This window comes from Epinephelus moara, chromosome 6, assembly GCF_006386435.1.
Source record: "Epinephelus moara isolate mb chromosome 6, YSFRI_EMoa_1.0, whole genome shotgun sequence".
Taxonomy (NCBI): Eukaryota; Metazoa; Chordata; class Actinopteri; order Perciformes; family Serranidae; genus Epinephelus; species Epinephelus moara.
In genome coordinates, this window is record NC_065511.1 from 27,002,499 (window position 1) to 27,017,246 (window position 14,748).

A 14,748-nucleotide genomic window follows, 5' to 3' on the forward strand; every position below is an offset into this window, starting at 1 on the left:
TTCAGGAAGAACAGAGCGCGGGCCTGATGTACTGCGAAAGTAAATAAGCACATAATCACCCTGCTCTTTTACTCCAGCCGGAACATGGTGTATGGCTTACCAGTTGAATAATGTGCTTACATCCGACAATCCATTGTTGAAGTCAGTTTGTTGAAGATAGTGAGGATGAAGGGGGACAAGAGGAATTAGATATTAAGGTTGGAATGCTGGTGTATTTGGACATCTAGGACTTAAATGCTTATTCTAAGTGACCTAATGCAGCACCCTTTAACCTTTGAAAAAGGGATTAAAAGCACTTGGTCACACTGTCGATTATAGGTTATGTCATGGAGAATTTGTGCTCTCCATAGCCTGAGGAGATTCACTCTGGCACTGTGGGGTGTATTTCAGGGAAAAGTTGCACCAGAGAGGACACATCTTTATGTCTGCTCATCAGGGAGCAATATTTTTCTGTCTCTTTCTGGGGACAGAAATCTTTATTTCCTGCTCTTTTCCCCTGCTGCTTCAGGATTTATGAGAATCCTTTTGCCGAACAGTTCAATTTATCATGTATGTTGACACACTTCAGTTTAAATATCCATTAAAGACACATTTGCCTGTTAATTCATTCTATAACACAGCAGTCACATATAAAAATATTTGAAAACTGACTTAAAACAAATCAGTGGTCATGGACGAACCATTTTTCGGGGATTAATACTTTCATTTTTTTCCCCCCTAATAAAACACTTCGAAATTTTCATGTGTTTCCCAGTAGACTCCCAGTAGGAGTAAATGAAGCGTCCCCATTAGAACATGGATTTGCTGGGCCAGGTTTGACGTTCAAGTAGAGCTTCATGCTTCGCTTCCCAGTTAATATCCAAGTCTTGCTATATCGGCTTTCACTTTGTTGTCAGAGTGACACAGAAATGGACATTGAAGTGTAAAGAAGATTGCTTGCATGATTCAGCAGCAGTGGAGCAGAGTGTTTTTTCTTACATTAACTGTGTCGGTCTTGGGTTGGGTTCGGAAATAATAAACAGAACACCTATCGGGTTCAGGTAAGGATTGTTTACTACTTTTTTCGACTTGGGCCATGTTCTGAAAGAAATATGCATCCCCATCTAGTCCCCAGATCAAATTTGGCCATCTCTTTGCATCTTCCTTGTTTCCTTTGTAGCTTTAAAGTTGTAAATATCAAGGGAATATATAGTAATTCTTCCGAGTTTGATTTCTGATTGAGGCTGCCTACCAAGTCCAGCAAATCTCCACGTCTAAGACAAGAGTGAAACACCATCTTGTGCTCTGGAAGAGGATCCCTTGAACACATCCTGTGTATCTGCCCATAGGCCCTTGCAGAAGGTCGCTACCGCTGGCGGCATTATCAAGTGCTGAGGGCAGTTGCAGAGACGGTAGCTTTAGCCATAACCATCAGCAAACACCGCTGCCCAAACAGGATCATCACCTTTCTTAAGGTTGGAGAGAAAAACACCCCACAACCAAGATCAGCAACTAGCCTACTCGCCTCAGCGGCCGACTGGCAACTGGGAGTTTATCTTGGCAAGCAGCTGTTTCCGGAACACATCGCTTCAACAACCCTCCGCCTAGACATGGTGATCGTGGTAGAACTTACTGTACCCTGGGATGAATGCATGGATGAAGCCCAAGAGCGAAAACATGCAGCTGACAGAACAGTGCAGGAGGCAGGGCTGGGACACCCGCTGTGAGCATATCAAGGTGGGATGTCGGGGCTTTGCAGGACGGTCACTCTGCAGAGTCATTACCAAACTGGGGATAGTGAGGCTTGCTAGAAGAGAGTCATCAATACTATTATCAATGCTACAGAGAGAGCTACTAGGTGGCTCTGGCTGAAGGGCGAGGGCCTGTGGTCAACTGCTGCTGGGATGCAAGCCGGAGACTGATGGCCCCAGGCTGGGTCGCCTGGGTGAGGGTGTCTGATGTTTGAAAAGACCCGAAACACCCGATGACCCAAGGATATATCACTGACGACACATCCCAGAGCACCCACAGGATGTATTCCAGTAAACTGTGGTAAACATAAAGAAAACTTATTATGAAAAGCTATTGAATTACTTTCTCTTTTTTATGATAAGTGAGTTGAGTAAGAAATGAGTTTTATAGGACTTAATTTTTATAATGCCGCTTCTCATAATGTCATGTACTGAATTAGTGAATTAGCCAGTTAGCACCTGTTAGCTAGAGCTACAGTGTTGGCGAAGTAATTCTGAGTCAGCTATTGAGCTACTGCTGTAAATAAACAGACACAAAACATAAACATAACAAACATAACATCTTTTCTATATTTAGCTTAACAAGGCTGCTCATGCTACCTTCCCAATTAGCAGGCTAACTGGCTAGAAAAAGACAGACGTGCTCTGTGGTTGTTCAAGTCAACAGGAGCAAGCTAGGATAGCACAGGCATTGCTGTTGCTCAAGCTAACAGGAGCCAACTGGTTAAACTAGTCAGCAGTTGTTGGGCTTGCTAGCTTAAGAGAGCTGAGAGAGTGGCGGCAACACCACTGTCTCCAAAGCGGGGTAATAAAGGCATGAAATGCACAAAAATACATAATGGATCTCCTTATGGGTGCAAAATCTCTGCAAATGATTTCCATAGCACTTCTATATGCTTTTAACCTGAGAGCAGAACAAAAGCACTTTACAATGCCTCTCCCCGATGCACACACACACACACACAAACACACACACACTCTCATACCCAGTACATGCTGAGATAGGCTCCGGTACCCCTGCAACCCTTAACAGAATTCAGGTATAGAAAGGAGGTGTTTTCCGAGCACAGCAACCCAATTTGTCAAATAATAATATATATGATTAGTAAAAACAATATTTCACTGGGAACCAGCAGCGGAAATATGTAAATTTTTTGGTACTTTCACTCAAATTACATCATTTGCACCTCATTCATTCAGGCAGCACATCCCTCTTTCTAAAAGTGTGGAACATTCCATGCTTGTTGCTTTTTTTGAAGTCCCTCTTTTACCATCGACATTGTCAGTGAGCCCAGCAGTGTGCATTAGACATTAAAAGCTTCCTATATCTAAAATAGGCCTCTGAGCATTAGAAGGAGCTGTGCTGCTTTTAACTTGCTCTGGAAAATGGGAGCTTATGCTCCCTCGGTCCTTTGTTTCCTGATGGTTCCAACTCTATGCTGCATCAGCTCTGAGGAGCTTGGGACTTCAGAGGACCCTCTTGAAGCCATAACATCAACCATGCAGAGAGTAACACAAAAAGTGTTACAAAAGTGTCCTGGGAATTTGACTGTTTTCAGGATAATAAGTAGAGAGAGCTTGTGTTAACTTAGGAAAAAGTCGCTTGAGAAACCCACCACATGTCACCTTTACTGCCTGTTCTATAAGACCACAGTATGAAAAAGGCAATTAATCTAGCTATAGTACAACCTGGCCATTGAGCTGTGGGGAACATGAGGAAACGTTTAAATTTGCTTTGATTTTCGCTCTTAAACACGACCTAGGGATACTGTTATTCGGAGACAGGTTAAGGTATAACATTTTTTCCCACGGGGATGATTAACACATTAATTTGTGAGAAATAAATATGTAGAGAAAAGTTCGGGGGGAAATTCAAGTACAGAGTTAGACAAATAAATCTGAATGGGCTAATACAATCTGTGCAGCCCTTTTCCTCAACATTGTGTTGTTGTTCCTATCAAAACTGAGGACAGAAATGCATAAATAAATAAAATGAACTTAAGAAGGCCCCACGCATACTCCCTGGATGTGCCCACCTGGAAGTTAAAATATTGATGTTGTTGGAGGAGGATGCTTCCCAGCGCTTCTTCTGGAGCTCTGCTGAGCCCACAACTTAGGTCAGTATGAGTCACCAGCAGTCTGGGAGAAGGATGTGAAAGGGTCAGAGGGGTCGGTAGCATAGGGGAAACCATGCTGAATGTCAAACTGAGGGGAAGACACAGTGGACCAGCCAAGGCAACAGCACAGGTCTACACTCAGCTAGCAGCCCTGGCCTGTTGACTGATGTATTTTGCTCTTTCTCCAACGTCTACAGAATTGCACACTCAGTCCAAAACAGGTCAGGCTGGCATCGGCCATGCACTGCATGCTGGAACAAATGCCATAACATCACAGAGAATAGTGTGTGGACGCTACTAAAGCAGTAATAACAACAGTTATTGTCTGTGGACAGATTCTGATGACCAATTATAGGTGACATTACTTGAGATGTTTGCAGCAGGAGGAATTTGTTAATGACAGGTTTAATGATGCATACAGGAGAAGACTCCAACTGGAGGTGAATTTACGGTCTCAGGCAGTGTGTGTACTGTGTGTGAATGCACGTGTGTGTGTACTTGCACACAGCTGTCGGTGCACCAGATATGAAATCAGTAGCTGTCCTTCTGCGAACAATAATGGACAGAGAGGCCAGTGCTACCAAATGGAGAGCAATAACGTAAGTGCATTTGGCTGTTCCCAGGTGCACTGTGGACAACAGCACATGTGAACTGCTCCTTCCCACTCAAATATCTAATCTGATGGTCAGGGACATTGCTGACACTGTATCATTGAGGACTGTTGACGCTGGTATTCAACCACACCAGAGAAAACCCAAGATAAGGAGGAGGACACTGTAACCAGCTTTACTGAATACCAAAACCAGTATTAGTTAAGAAGTGCGACCATTTCCCTACAAAAAATGTTTTCTTTTTGAGGACTGTAAAGCAAAACCAACGTCTATATCTGTATCTTATCGGTTATAGGAGTAGGTCTTGGGGAGATACCTATATGCATGTTTGCTTTCTTGCTGAGAATTAGATGAAGAGATCAATATCACTCTTATATCTGCACGGTAAATATGTTGCTGGAGCCAGCCGCCTGTTAGCTTATCTTAGCATACAGACTGGAAACACAGGGAAACAGCTAACCTAGCTCTGTCTAAAGCCCAGTTCAGACCAAAGATTCATAACAAGACAAACTGAAACATGCAAGTAATTGCAATGGGCCATTCTGCAACGTTCTAATAACTTGCTGGTTGTGGTGTATCATCTCTATGCAACAACTCTCAAGCAAGCGAACACACCATTTTGACTTTACCAGTGGACTTTACTACGAGGCGCCTGGCTGTAGAAACAGGCAACGAACCTTACATTGTAAAACCAGCTGCTGACGATATGACCAGCCGAGTTGCTGGTGACACCATCAGCTTGAGTCGAGCTCAGACGGCCAGTTCACACCGCTGCAACCTTTTTCTGCAACGTTCTAAAACGGTTTCATCCCGTTGCGAATCTCTGGTCTGAATTGGGCTTAACTTAAGGTAACAATATCCACCAGCCAGCATCTCTTAGGGACCTGACACACTAAGCCAACAGTTGGTTGTACGTCCCACACCATTTGCACTAGACCGCCCTTGTTGGCATTTTGTGCGTGAATTCAGTTGGTTGAATTAGCGTTATTAGCTGCATATTTAGTGTACGGACATGACAATCAATCTTCTCATATATATCGCTGCAAGAAAATGTCAAACTATTCCTTACACTTGAAAAGTTAATTGTTCGCATATGTATTCAGGGATGGGTAAATCATAATTCATCTATTACAGTCAATTTACAGGTAAACTTAAAGAAGCAATTAAAGCTTTCTGCAGCAGACATTTTTATGTTAATTAAAAGTAAAGAAAACTAAATGTAATTCAAAAACAAACAGCAAAATTAACCTTTGTTAACTTTTTGTCTGTGGCAGATTATATGATTTGATTCAAATGAGACGGTTAATTCTGTCTAAATTCAGCTTTTTCAATAAAAATCCCTCATCACTGATTAAAAGGTGCCTTTGCCTAGTAGCAGAGTATGCATGAATTATTTTTTTCTATATGGAGTATATGTTGTATTGGGTATTAGGTCTCATATAGCAGTCATCACTTTATATAGTAGGAACCTTTCTTTGTCTGGTCGGGTGTTCCACCCAGTTTTTGACCGCTGAAGCAGCTTGTTGCTGCAGGAGTTACACGTGTGGATGTTTTTGAGTGTTCTATTGGCAAGTTTGACTCAAACTTTGATTAATCAGACTCGGTAACAATCAGCGCGTCAATCAAGTCATCCTGTAGCATCTCAGTGGCTTAAAGCATTGGCTTAGCCTCTACAGCCTTAATTTAATTTAGCTAAAATATTTAACGGCACCATCACCTGTCTAAATAAAAGTCTTACTGTAACATTTCTAGTCACTCCTCTATGACTATAGGGATGTAAACGCCCAAGGCTGCACTGTGTTGTGTGCAATATTTCATCTCATAGTATCAGGTCTTTCATACACAGAATGGAGCCTTAAATTTTAAATGCAGGTGTTTAACCAGGGGCAGAGGACTCTCTTAACATTCAGTTGTTCTTATTTATTCTTATTTTGTCTTTTTTTCAAGCCTTCTTTTTTTTTTAAAATCATTTCCATCCTACACAAACTAACTTTGGGTTTGGCTGTTTTTCAGTAGACCAAATATGTCAGAACGTCAGCTTGGACTTTTATCAGATTGTGCTCCTGTTGTTTTTCAAATCGATGAACACACGTGCTCCTAAGTGAAAACTTTAGGTCTCCGAAGGTGAAATTTTCCTCCTTTCTGAATGGGAAACCGGGTGTTGATATAAATTACCACAGCAACTGCTCATTAACACCATTGATGGGCTGATTAGCTGGTCATGAAGTCATTGTGCACATTGTGTGCATAGCAATCAGCACCATATTTTTATCAGCAGCCATCCGCGTCCCAAACGGATGCCAGGAAAGGGGGGAGGGATGTTTGATCAACTTAATTAAAGCCTATTAGACATTCTGTGAGGTGGATTGGATCAGCACTGTGCAGAATAGAAATGAATGGGGGAGACACTGATAAATGAGAGTGAGCCGGTGTACAAACAGACCAAAAGTGTTCTGTGAGCAGGATAACCATCAAATAGAGTAACAATCATGTTGTCTCAGCCCCAAATTATTAAATGGAGGCATTACTCATGGATGGATTGCCTTGTGTATGCATACACCGTGTTGGGTCAATGCGGCCATTAGTGGAGCTCGCATTTCTGCATAAAAACCCTGCTGTTCAGCTCATCGGCTTGTATATAACTATCATTAGTCTGTCAGTAGCAGCCTCGGAGCATGCCGCAATACTCACAGCAATAAGAAGATTCCTCATTTACTTTCTTCACACTAATATCTGCCTATTAAATGAGGTTGTAAGACAGTATTTCCTGTAGGTATCCTTTGGCTTTATATTCATAATGCTTTTAGGCTGTAATAGACACCTCTGATAGGGGCCTCGGAAATCCAGGAAAATGACAATTGCAATTACTCTGTAAGTCGTAAATTTACATCATTCAAAAGATGAAAAATGTGCAAGTTTAGGGAATGAAATAACGATTCATGTTCATATCCTCAAAGTCAGTATTCAAACAGGAATGACATAAGAGCAGCGCCTCTGCATTGATAGGGTTGCTGAAACACCTTCAGACCTGTCATTACTGTTCCTCATGAAATGAGCATCAAACGAGAGGAAGATCCCCCACGGTGACATTTAGAAAGTTGCCATACTAGCGCTTTGATATTTCAAACAGTTCGAGGTTTAAACACGCCGTCTTTGAAGACTCCCTGCTTCTAGAGAATGTCAAAAATAATACTGGCACTTTGCAGAGGGGAGGATTTGCTTAAGTTTTATCAAACAGTTTTCTTGATGAAATCTGATGCCGCCTAAAATACAGTACAAGCAACCACAAGCTCACAGAAAGTTAGTCTGTTTTCTTCTTGTAGCCCGTCCATGCGTCTGTCAGACTATCACTGAAATACCAGGCAGGTTGTTGCAAGGTGGGTTTTCAGTTTTAACATGTAGATAAAATGCCAAAGCATATGCCAAGGAATTGAAAAGCTAATTTTGAGTAAACACAGTTAAAAAACAGATGTGTAAATGTGTGTACAGTAATAAAATCACTATTACACAGCTTGATATCATAAGCTATAGTTTTTCACCATGACAAAAGAAATGTGTTAGTAACAGAACAGAGTATCAGAGAAATGTCTCTGCTGAAGTGTGAAAATGTTTGTTTTCCCCTGTCACAGTAAACTGTTCTTTGATTGATTGAAGATAACTGAAAACATAATTAGTTCAGTCACAAACACTTTAGTTGAAGAAAACTTTATTTCCATTTGCAGTATTATTTTTGGCGGTATGGCTCTGTTCTGGGGCCTCTGCTTTTCCTCGGGCCTACACAGAAAGCCTCTTCCATGCGCCTATGTTGAAAACCGAAGGTGGAGAGAGCACACCTCTCTGCCCTTCCACACGCTTACATGGAACGCCGTAAGGCAGAGACAGCAGCAGCAAAGACCCCCAGTAACAAACAGAAATGACACTGATAAGTCAGACAGCATGAAAAGGAGGAGCTGGGGTGGAAGCGCCTTGCAAAGCGGTTTGCAGAGGAAGCAGCAACAGTAGGCAGGCAAGGTCAGTTTAAATAGGGCGCCCTGATTAATTGTATAGAGAGGAATCATGTGATCAATCAGCTGACTCCCTTTCATCAATCTGCTGATCCATCAGTTGATTGGGCTGTTTGAGATCAGCTGATGTAGCAGGACTGTGAGCTGAGCTTGACGTCATGTCCTGCCTGAACTAATGCTGTGCTCAATTTGTTTTCTGCTACAATAGGCAATCTCCAAATACAGTTTCCACTCAAAGAGACTACAGCATTATTATTTTTTATCACCTTTTCATTAATATTCAAGCAAAATCGCCATCTTACCCTAACCTTAACCAAAGTGCATTGAATGCCTAAACCTAAGACACAAGTCTGGATACAAAGCAAAGTTCTAGTGCTGATGTCGTGTACTTTGTGCCACCACCATCCTCCCCAGCCAGTGCCTTCCAAGGCCTGCGCGGTGCATGAATGTGAGAAATGTTTTCAGGCTGCGATTATGTTGCCACATAAACATGATTAAGAAAGCAGTTTATCAGCATACAAACGTCATTTCTAGGAGAAAGGGTTGGCTATATATTTACTCTGCCGGTACCATGCTACAATGCATAGCATGCAACTTTGTTTGGCATTTCAAGTGTTAACCCCCTTCCTTGAGTGTAAAAAATTTATATTTTCCCATAAAACTCTTAAAGTCATCATATGAGTGAAACATGCTTTTGATTAGTCCTTCTTTTTCTTGACTTTTGAGCTCAACATCATGATATTCTACTTTAAGGGGCGCGTCTACTTGCGTTCTTGTTCACGTTTTTCAAATTGGAATGCCAGCAAAAAGCAGTGAGTGACGTAAGTTACAGTGGCAATCACTGATAATAATGTTATTTCGGATTTTTCAAGTGGGGTTGTAAGGTATACTTATCCATCATCAGCATAATATTTTCACTGCTTTACTTTGTTGTCAGACAGCCTTTCTGACGGGTAAACTGAAGCCGTTATATTGCTCTCTTTAAAGGGATAGTGCACCCAAAAATGAAAATTCAGCCAGAGAGCACGGTGTACAGAGAGGCAGTTAGAGCTACAGGCTACAATGAGGCTAAAAACAGAGTTCAAATGATGTTTTTCCAAACACCTTTTTATGTCGGGGCTTCAGGACACTTGGATCACTACAGACAACTCCCCACTCTCCCCTGGGATCTCCGCAAGTGATGTGAGGACTCTATAACTTCACCTGAGCCTCCCTCGGCATATGGGTGAGTAGATAATGGCTGAATTTTCATTTTTGGGTGCACTATCCCTTTAAAGCCACCAGAATCCTTTGACAAAAACCTGGCAGAACAAGGGAGTTGCTGGTCTACCGCTGCCTTGATCGGGTAGTTTGTATGGTTATGGTTTGACTTTGGGATCCAAACTAACGTGGCATCCACAGCAGTACATCACTTAGCTTCTGTGCCAGTTCGGGGGGTTAGAGGAATAACATCAGTGCATGTGGGAAAACATTTTTAGAAGGGCTTTGAAAGTTGCATTTTTGCCATTAAAACAACTAAAATCTGAATGTTTGGATTTAAATACATGAGATTTGCTAGTTGATATGCTCCAATATGATATATAAAAAACCTAAAAAATATTGATCCCACCCTTTAAGCATTCCCGTCATGCTGTTGTTTCTCTACAGATTTGAATCCCAAAGGGAGTTAGCTGTCCCCGCTGTCCATGACAAGCGGCCTTGTTGAGAATAGTTCTCCTCCCCACCACCTACAGCAGCCCCATAATGGTTTGTTATGGCCATGCCCTGAAAAGTGATGATACACCGCTTTGGCCGGCCATGCTTACTCACCGTTAAATAGGGATATCTCTTTTTTTTTCTGAACACCTTGCTTCACTGCTCTGTCCATCATAATAAGAGCCCTTGTATCCAAGCCCTGCCTGTGAGAGAGTAATCGGTGTGAAGCAGGGAATAACATATCACTTGGTATGCCTGGAAGCCCCTGCAAAGCCACAGTCCTAATGAAATATTAATCTGCGGCTCCCTGCTAATGATAATGCACTATCAAGCATGAGTTGGTCCAACTGAGGCAGGCAGTTCCCTGTCACACTTGTGTTATGACAGGATATCCCTGCTATTACAGCCCACAAATGAGATTTGAATCTGTGAATTACAAAATGGTTAAAGGGGCGGATCGCTGCCTTTATTAATTCTTTACAGCCCCGGATTTCCTCAGACAGTTGCACTATAGACCTCGCACCCAGTAGGCTGCTATACAGAGCATGTGCCCATTAAACTGTGGGGGCACGCCGATGATCTGTGGATTTCTATTTCTGTCTATCGTTCTCACTTTCACAGTCTTTTGGATGTACGGTTAGCCACATTTTACTGCATCACATGCACATACACAACACATTCTCCTACAGAGTATCCAGCTATTCTGTGCCCTGTTTAATGCTTTTAACCAAACACAGCTTTATACTGGTAACATAGATATTTCCCTGACACTAGGGAAGTGGTTTCAGTTTAATTTTGGCCTCATTTGGCAAAAATCCCATCATAAACTTTGAGCATATTGTAATTCAAGTGGACTGAGAGAACACCAAACCGTTGCACCTCCTCTTGACTTTGTTTCCAGACTTTAGAAAATATTTTGACCAATCACCGGTCATTTCAGAAAGATAGCGTTCCTATTGGCCATTCTGCAAATGCAGATACGCCTGCACGTCACTTTATTGAAAGCCTGATTCAATGGTGGAGAATCCTGCAGAGAAAGTTGCTTTTCCTGCATTGCCAACAACTGCCTACTCTGTAAAGCAACCCAAAAAAGGAGGATGGATTTATAAAAGAGAGAGTCTGACATTAAACAAAATATAAACCCTTGTAAATATCAGGAAAGTGTTTCAAATATGAAAAGAAAATGGTACCAATAGTTAAGCCTTCTGCTAACCAGATCCAAAGACTCACAGCTGCGGCTAATTCAGTTCATGTTTATGTAGCTAACTTTAGCTAGAGCCTTGAATCACAGTGTGTCCTCCGCCTCACTCCCTGCCGCTACAGACCACCACACTGGGAGGGGAGCGGCCAGCAGCAATGGAGATGGGCCTCCAATCAGCAACCCAAATCAAGCCAGCACAAACCCCAGCTCCCAGAGAAACAGGTTAGACCCAGGACTGCTTCTGGCCACCTGCCCGCTGTGACACCTGGCACTAGGGGGGTTGCGCTGGCTGAATTTGAGCTACTACAGCTGCTGACTAAAATTCCTTTTCTAGAGCTACTGCCAGCCCTCCTCCAGGCAAAGCACTTCACAGTGGCGGGGATCGAGGTGGGGGGGGACCATGGGGTGTGGTGACTAGATAATTCTTGTGTCATTTGTGACCTGATAAACAGAGAGCTCTACAATGAAATACGAATTTGAATGAATCAGTGAATGGGAAACAATGAGTTATGAGGTGCATGCATCTGCCCGTGTTCATCTGGTGGGAGGGGCTTAGGACAAAGAGGGGAGAGCTCCAAGAGGAGGGCGTATTTTCTGTTTTTTCTGCCTACCTCAGCTTTTAAGTTGAAAATCATGGAACCCCTAAAGGCACATGAGTTTCTAGTTTCTAGAAGTTTCTAGTGCACACAAGATAGTTTCTTGTGTGCATCACATAGTTTCCTGCCCTCACGACTTGCTCACATTCCCTCTGGGGACATTTCTTACATGGATTTAGTGAGAGTTAATTAAAATGATGTTAAAATTGCTGAGCACCTGCAGTCACGCTTTTGACGTTGTCTTACCTTGAGTATCTAGCTGAATGGAAATTTTGTCAACCAGACAAGATATGTCTTTGACAATTGATTTTGGTGTGATGAAACGCTGCACTAAAGTAGCACGAGATGATGAGGATATTGTGATATTAAAGTATTTTCCACAAAAACCTACTTTCACATTACTTTTCGTGCCTTGACTTTGATCTGAACAGACTGGCAGTCTTAACATGTAGCAGCACTCTGCCATGCAGAAAAAAGATAAAAAAATATGTATTCCCTTCGAGCACATTAGAATTTGATGGTTAATGTTTTGCTAATCAGGTTATACATTCTAATACAATAAAGGGTTGTATTAGAGGTGCAGCAATTTATTTATCAGTTAGTGATCTGCTCGCACATCTGATAAATTGGTCTGTAAGATGTAAGAAAAATGCCTGTCAAAATTCTAAGGGCTATTAAAAGTTGGCTGCATGGTGATATAGTGGTTAACATTGTCACCTCACAGCAAGAGGATTCCTGGTTTGAACCAGGGGATGGGCTGAAACCCTCTGTACGGAGTTTGCGTGCCCTCCCCGTATCAGCGTGCGTTTTCTCTGGCTTCCTTCCACAGTCGTGGTCCAAAAGTGGGTCACTGGTTCATTCTGAATGCGCCGTAAGTGACTTGCAAACTTGTCAAGATTGTAAAAAACACACTTTATTTTGAAGTACAGTGAATTTCCAGCACAGAGATTTCAATTTGAAGTGCCATTTTCTGTTGCAGCTTGAGTGACTAACTGAGAGACACTGGACAGAGACCGCAAATTAGCTTGACAACATGGCTGGACGCAAGTATGACGCTGGATGTATTAAACTGCGTGGACCTTGAACTAATGACGAAGAAGAAATCTGGACCCCATGGCTGGACCAGTTGGGAAGCACTGGGTTAGATTAACTGGTGACTCTAAATTGTCCGTAGGTGTGAATGTGAGCATGAATGGTTGTCTGTCTCTATGTGTCACCCCTGTGCTAGTCTGGCAACCTGTCCAGGGTGTACCCCGCCTTTCACCCAATGTCAGCTGGGATAGGCTCCAGCCTCCTGCAACCCCCAGCAGTATAAGCAGTTACAGAAAATGTATTTAAGAGTTCGTACTGAGAAGCAGATGTACCCAAAAAAACGATCCACTGATTTACAGACTTCTCTTTCACAACTTAAGTCCATGGAAGTGGCATCAAGGGACGGACCCAGAAGTTGTAATTACACAGTTTGACTACTATGTCCAGTTGGCTTTAAAGCTCAGCTCCAATTCTGGGCAGGCCACTCTCCCTGAAACAGACATATAGAGTGACTGTGCAAGCAGCTTATTGCTAGCTATACTAACGTTTATTGTGAAGTGGCGCCCTTGAATTGTCGGAGTAATTATTAGGCCTACTGGAGGACAAGAGGAAGTGAGGTGACATAGTATGAAAAGCAACCAAGTCCGTGTAATGCTGTATAAAGATGGAAGAAGTCCCTATTAGGTGGGCGGGAGGGGTGGTGGACGGGTCACACAAGCAAAGGACTTTCACCCAGGAGACCAGTGAATGTGGCCTGACGTCACTGTTGACTTATTTTCATAACAATGTAGCATATTATGCTCGTGATGTATGTGACATCTATCTCATGACATACATGGCGTTATGTTAGTAACAAAAGTACTAATTTAAAGCCAAAGCATAAACCGAACCACAAAGTTTTGTAGCGTAAAGTCAACTGTTTCATTAGATTAAAGACGTTTTTTGAACTGCGACCATTAGGATGGTAATATATGTCGTAGATACGACAGACCATTGTTCCTGGGGGCTTCATTTTCTCTCCAATCAAAAACTTTTGCCATCAGAATGTTTTGAAAAATGCTGTTATCACACAAAAGCTCTAAGACACACACTGCGGTACCTGCTTACGCTCACACAGGTTTGTTCACACACTTGATCTACTTGGTATCCACACTACTTACAGTATGCAAACAACAACAGATTAGACGAGTGTGCCTACACAAAGCAAAAGAACATCTGAAGCTCCACTGTCCATGTAGCTCTTAAATTAATTGTGCCGCGCTGAAGTGACACTGTCGAGCAGTCAATGCTGTGCGTGCATCTCCATATTTCACACATCGGCTGTAAACACAAAGGTGTCCACCCACACAGCGTGCGCTTTTGAAATACAAGAGATCAAATCTACAGAAACTTATAGTGATTGACAAGCAAGTTCAAAAGGAGCAATTTATCACTTAGCTTCAAAAGGGAATGTGTGGCTCCGTCCTACATCGAGGCAACACGAGCCTCTTTTAACTCGAAATTAATTTCAGTCTGGCGAGGAGGGAAACATTTTAGTGTAAAATAATAAGCCACCTTCTATCAATTCTGTGGGAGATGCTATCGGGGCCATCGTAATGAAACTGGAGATCTAATCCAGGGAGAAACTCTGTTGTCAACAGTGATTTAAAACTCACAGCAGAGGCACCTCGCTGAGACAAATCCTCTTAGCCACTAAAGATGAGACTGAAGCGCTGTTCCCTCCACAAGAGATGACAAACAGAGTTTTGCGTGTCATCTTTGA